Below are 6594 nucleotides of genomic sequence, written 5' to 3'. Positions count from 1 at the left end.
CTTTGAAGCTGACTTCGAAGATGTGAAATGACGTGATGTGGCCCTCACTTGAAAACACACCAAAGACCATAATCGTGGCCAGAAACTTTGTTTTCATCACCCTGGGCACGTCCCTGTTATTCGTGGCAATTCAGCGATGCATTTTGAGGGTGCTGGCAATGGTCCTGTTGTCATAACTTGGATCGGTAGAGAGCATGAGTTGTACTGCCACACATCTCTGACCAACTAATATATGGTCTGCAACAAAAACAGAAAATCAGCTTTCTTCAAACGGAAATGGAATCATGTCATCTTTTTTAGGGCAATAATTTTATAGCTTCACTAATATAAATATTAAAACCAAATATATTTTGGTGGATTAAATTTCACAATGGATTTTTTTTTTAAATTGTGCTTTTTTTGGTTTGTTGTAGTATGTACGAGGTCTCTACCCGGAAGATTTATTTTACCAAGTCTCTTTTCTTTTCTTTTTTTTTTTTACACAGTGATCACCACTTATCAAGGCCCGGAAGCCACTCAGGGTTAAGGGTTATAATCTCTACCTGGAAAATGTATTTTACCAAGTCACTGTTTTTACAAGCTTAGTTAAACTCGATACATAATTGTTACTTTTTGGTCTTAAAACGATTTTCATTAGTTAAAATATTTGGAGGCAATACGTTCTTGTGAAAACTTAATTGCTTTGGGAAATGAAGAAGAAACCGTATCAAAACGAATCGGAGAAAGAAAGAGGGTAAGCTATTCGAACTATTTGCTTTTTAGCGTTCGTCCGAATCTCATTTTGATGTAAAAATCCGACGCCAGACAGGCAAGAAAGAAGTGAAAATAAAGAGAAGAGGAAGGAGTAAGCCGAATGAACATGTAAAGAAAAAAAGAGAGAGTAGCTTTTATCAGTTTGGTAACTTTCTTATGCTGATTCCTCTCGCACTCTCGCATATCCATTACGAGTCTACAACAAGTAGTGTAGGCTATTGCATTTTCATAAATAATCTATACTATTAATAACATTCTAAATGTTTATCTTTTTTTATGCGTGTATGTATACCAATAAAACTTTCGAAGGGATGCACCGAATTGAAAAAAATTATTTTTTTTCCCTGAAAGGTGTGAGTCCCTAAATTGCCCTTATCTATATATGGTCCGTAACAAACAACGCCGAGTCACACAAAAAGCCCGAAATAAGGGGGGGGGGTTTGGGGCCGTTTCGTGCAATGTCGAAAAAGTTACCTGCTCATGTCAACGGAATTTAGCACTGTCTGTATACAGCCGCGGTAACATCTTTCGGCATACGGACAGGACTTGTGGCGCAATGGATAAGGCGCCTGACTACGGATCAGAAGATTCCAGGTTCGAATCCTGGCAAGTTCGTAATAATTTTAACCATCATTTTATCCAACGTTTACTTATTATCTTTACCCTTAGTTAGGGTATTTTTGTTTTTTCAGTGATTTTGTTTTGTGTATATGGGAATTTCCCATACTCCGAGTTCACAAGGTAAGCGTTGATGGTACGATGATACTGAGTGTACTTGATGTTGAGTGTACTTGATGTTGAGTGTACTTGATGTTGAGTTTACTTGATGTTGAGTGTACTTGATGTTGAGTGTACTCGATTTTGGGGTTGACTCGTTGTTGTGTGTGCTGACGCGGCGCAGCCGCTAGTAATAAATAAAATTTTAAATCCTGTGTATTTTAACTAATGTGATCAGTTTTTGTTTTTATTTTTGAAGACTTCCATCCAGAAAATTGGGAGACAATTAGAGACGAGCTGAAAGTTTTTTTAAAGATTTTTTCCGAAATATTTAAGTTTCGCGTAACGTTTTGGTAAATACAAAATAAATACATTCAATAAATACAATAGCACAAAATCAAAAATTTATTGAATTAAAATATTTTTAAAGGGTAGCGTATCTTGCATTTGGTAACACTTCTTTGTTGTTTTCATTTTGTTGACTTCTCTGCAAAATGCCCCTATTTTTCTACAAAAAAAAAAATGTGCCCCGAGGGTAAAAAATGCTGACTAATCAAGAGAAAAAGCCAAATGTTAGCTAAAAATCCAAAACTACAAACCAAAGACGCACAAGAATTATATTTTCTTTCTCGGCGTTGCACATGATGCATAATATCCAAGAAAAAAATCGTTATTTGGGGAGGGGGGTCCAATCGTCATTTATATCATCTAATGTTAGGAAGATGTACATACATTGGTAATAATATCATTGAAAGGGAAGTAACTCTGAGTATTTTCACAGAATTATTTCCCTTAAGTAAAGTGTGTGTGTGTGTGTGTGTTAAGGAAGAGGAATGGTCTGGGTGAAGAGAAAAAGAAGTAGGAGAGTGAAAAAGAAGTAGGAGAGTGAAGGAGAAACGGAAGAAAAGAAAAGAGAGAGAGATAGAGATAGACACAAAGGGTGGAGAGAGAGGGAAAGGGTGGGATTGTTACATTTTTGTCCCTAACCCGCGCAATATCGTGTATCCTTCCTAGTAACAAGAATAAATATAAAGTTTGTGCTTGGACCTTCTATTTCCACAGCGCACATTATCTCGTTCTGTTCTCTCGCCTCGTGAGCTTTTGTCTGCTCTCTCCCCGATACTTCTCTAGCCTGTTTCGGGACCCCGACAAAGGCCTTCCCATCCCAGCCAACAAACAACAACCTCTCGTTTATTTATTTGCATTCTAGTGAACATGTTTTAAGAGAGATGCTGACCCAGGGGAATATAGCCAGATAATGATGGAAAATGACATTTTTATTAGCGTCTTGCACTCTGGGAGGACAGTTAAACAGAGAATCAATCATGAAAATAGCAGCAGCAGCAGCAGCAGAAGCAACAACAGCAGCAGTAGCCGACAATGTCGATAACCCGGATGAATGGAGAGGGTGAGAGATCATTAGTCTTAATTTGCCAATCATGGAAACTCGTCCTTTCAATCGTCATCCCTGTGTGATCTTTCTTTTTTGTTTATATAAATTTAGCACAACATCCACGTCCTTCGAGGACGACGCATTCCTTATTCGAAGCGAAATCGTTACTAAACGACTAATCGTAACACCCTTCATAAGAACTACGTGCTCACCAACGAGTTTTCCTTCGGTAGCAAAGTCAAAGTTTTTCGTTGTTGATTGAGGCATGTCTGATCTTGTGCAATTCTAACAGATCCACACGCCCTGGCTTTACGTTCTCCTGTAGAGAATAAGTTACTTTATTGCTAACTGCTTGAGGCACCCCTGCCAGGAAATGCCGATACTGCAAACGCGTCTTATCTGCCTCCTTTGAAACTCCCTATAAACGCTGCAAGTGTCTCTTCTATCTTCTTTAAAACTGCCTACGAAAACTGCAAACGTTTTATCTGCTTCCTTAGTCGACATTAACATTGCAAGTGTCTGATTTGCCTTCTTTAAAACTGCCTATAATCACTGCAAATGTCTTGCCTTCTTTAAAACTGCATATAATCACTGCAAACGTCTTGCCTTCTTTAAAACTGCCTATAATCACTGCAAACGTCTTGCCTTCTTTAAAACTGCCTATATACACTGCAAATGTCTTGCCTTCTTTAAAACTGCCTATAATCACTGCAAATGTCTTGCCTTCTTTAAAACTGCATATAATCACTGCAAACATCTTGCCTTCTTTAAAACTGCCTATAATCACTGCAAACGTCTTGCCTTCTTTAAAACTGCCTATAATCACTGCAAACGTCTTGCCTTCTTTAAAACTGCCTATAATCACTGCAAACATCTTGCCTTCTTTAAAACTGCCTATAATCACTGCAAACGTATTGCCTTCTTTAAAACTGCCTATAATCACTGCAAACGTCTTGCCTTCTTTAAAACTGCCTATAATCACTGCAAATGTCTTGCCTTCTTTAAAACTGCCTATAATCACTGCAAATGTCTTGCCTTCTTTAAAACTGCATATAATCACTGCAAACATCTTGCCTTCTTTAAAACTGCCTATAATCACTGCAAACGTCTTGCCTTCTTTAAAACTGCCTATAATCACTGCAAACGTCTTGCCTTCTTTAAAACTGCCTATAATCACTGCAAACATCTTGCCTTCTTTAAAACTGCCTATAATCACTGCAAACGTCTTGCCTTCTTTAAAACTGCCTATAATCACTGCAAACGTCTTGCCTTCTTTAAAACTGCCTATAACCGTTGTAAACGTTTTATCTATCTTTTTTAAAACTGCCTATAAGCAAACGTTTATCTATCTTCTTTCAAACTGCCTATAAACACTACACACGTCTTATCTATAAAACTGCGTATAAACACTGCAAACGTCTTATCCATCTACTTTAAAACTGTCTATAGACACTGCAAACGTCTTATAAACCCTGCAAACGTCTTATCTGTATTCTTTAAAACTGTCTATAAACCCTGAAAACGCCTTATCTTCTTTTAAAACTGTCTGTAAACCCTATAAACGTTTTTATCTATCTTCTTTAAAACTGCCTATAAACGTTAGGAACGTCTTACCTGCCTCTTTTAAAACTGCCTATAAATCACGCAACCGTCTTATCTGTCTTCTTAAAATCTGCTTATAAACACAGCAAATATCGAAGGCACCTCGTGGATATATTTACTATTTACCGTGACGAACAGTAATTGTGGAAATTTTGTAGGATTTAATTATTTAAGAGGACGCCTCAACAAGGACGTGTTTATATTAGACTTGAGAGCAACCATGTTATAATCAGTTTGGTAGCAGCTCCGCGGTATTGTGTTCCACAGACGGACATTTTTGGAATTTTCGTTTAGCATTAGTACAGCTATAGAGTAAGGGCCATTGTTGATAGTGATTTTAGATAAACGAATCTGCGTATTTTTTTCTGGGGGAGTGTAGGTTGAAGTTCAGTCAAGCACCTGCCATGAAAATAACAATAGAACAGATATACACTAATGGTACGAGGTGTTTTCAATAAGTTTCCGTACTTTTTTCGTATAGGCAATTTTATTGTTAGTATATACATGAAACGCTTGTCCACTTCGAAGTAATCTCCTCGGGCTGCAATGCACTTGTTTTACTGTTCCAACAACTTCTGGAAAGTTCCATGGAAGTACTCTTGTGTGAGTGTGTCAACGACTCTCGTCACAGCTTCTTTAATCTCCTTTAATGTCTCATAACGACAGCTTTTAATGTTTTTCTTGAGCTTAGGGAATAACCAAAAGTTAGATGGAGCAAGGTCTGGATTATAAGAAAGGAACTGTCCTGCTGCCCATCTTAGTCAGATAATCTGTGACAAATATGGAGTTACCCTTGGGACAAAATTCGTCTCAATCTTCATCCTCTTCGGTTCCTCATGAATAATTATGTGCACAGTTCCCACACTGACATCAAACTGTACACTTATTGTCTCTATAGACACACGAAAGTCCTTATTCATGAAATATGATGTTCTGACTTTGTTACTCCTCCTACACCTTTCATCATCCCTCACAGGCGGCCTTTCTTGACTCTCGTATGCTACTCCAAAACTGATGCTCAATTCATGCAAGATGGTCCAAAAGCAGTCTGAAGAATTCCATACGTTCCTGTGGCATTTTTCCCAAGATGAAAACAATTTTATTGTATATCGTTCCTCTGAGGTGTCCTCGCGTCCAAATTGCATTTTTGAAATTCACCAGTTGTGACAATAAGGCTTTAGTACGATGCATTCCAATTCCTGCTGTAACTGTTCATTTTAACCTGAAATCATAAGAATTGGTCAGTCATCTCATAAGATGTACAGCAATAACATACTAAAATTTTCAACCGTATACGGCAATTTTAAATGCCTGTACAAAAAGTCTGGAAACTTATTTAAGGCACCTCGTAGTACGTTGTAATTATTTAGAGGGAAATGTTATAGCTTAAATCAATTGTTAGGTGTGAATATGTGTTTCAGCTCCTACCGTTGGTAAGAAAATAATGTTCGCTTTTGACATTTTACTTCAAATCCGTATAAATCAAGATTTAAATTTATTAATTGAAATATTTCGCTGGTAAGAAAATAATATTTGGGTTTGATCTTTCACTTCAAATTCTAATCAATCAACCTAGACTCAATTTTGCCAAACATGAAAAACATTAAAAAATGAACACACATTTTTAAAGTATTTCTGTTGCTTAACATTCCAACGCTCAAAAGAAATCCCAGCAGCCTCTTTCCTACAAGGAACGTCGCGGGCCTGTCTCTGCTCTATTGCTATTTTCATAGCAAATGCTCGACTGAGCTTCAATCTATAGTCTCTTCTTGCCAAACTTTCATAAAAAACACTCAACTAGCTACAATCACTTTATATGATTTTCCCCACTCTCTATCTTTGCCTGAATCTAAACACAGATTCCATAAACAAAGTCTATTTCCTAAAACTGCCCGCATGCGGAACACTGTTTCTCTGATCTGCTTCGCAATTGAATACAGCATGGTAGTCTTCAAATCCAATGTAAACAAATTCTTGTTGAGCCGTCTCTATAAGTAATCAAATCCTACCCAATTTACACCATTAGAGATTACTACACTACCACCTTACATTCATTAACTCTTAGCCTTCAGGCCTTGATATGTGGTGACTCCCGAGCCAAAAAAAAAAAAACTTTATGCAGATTTCCT

At 37.3% G+C, this 6594-nt stretch overlaps 1 non-coding gene across 1 annotated transcript; it reads left to right on the top strand.

The window, feature by feature from the left end:
- Positions 1-1295: 1295 nt before the first annotated feature.
- Positions 1296-1368, top strand: Trnar-acg (transfer RNA arginine (anticodon ACG)). Its single transcript has one exon. It is a non-coding gene; the product is annotated as a tRNA-Arg (tRNA).
- Positions 1369-6594: the final 5226 nt, after the last annotated feature.

Source organism: Euprymna scolopes, chromosome 18 (assembly GCF_053919585.1).
Source record: "Euprymna scolopes isolate OS-2025 chromosome 18, ASM5391958v1, whole genome shotgun sequence".
NCBI lineage: Eukaryota > Metazoa > Mollusca > Cephalopoda > Sepiida > Sepiolidae > Euprymna > Euprymna scolopes.
This window is presented reverse-complemented; position numbering and strand designations above follow the sequence as displayed.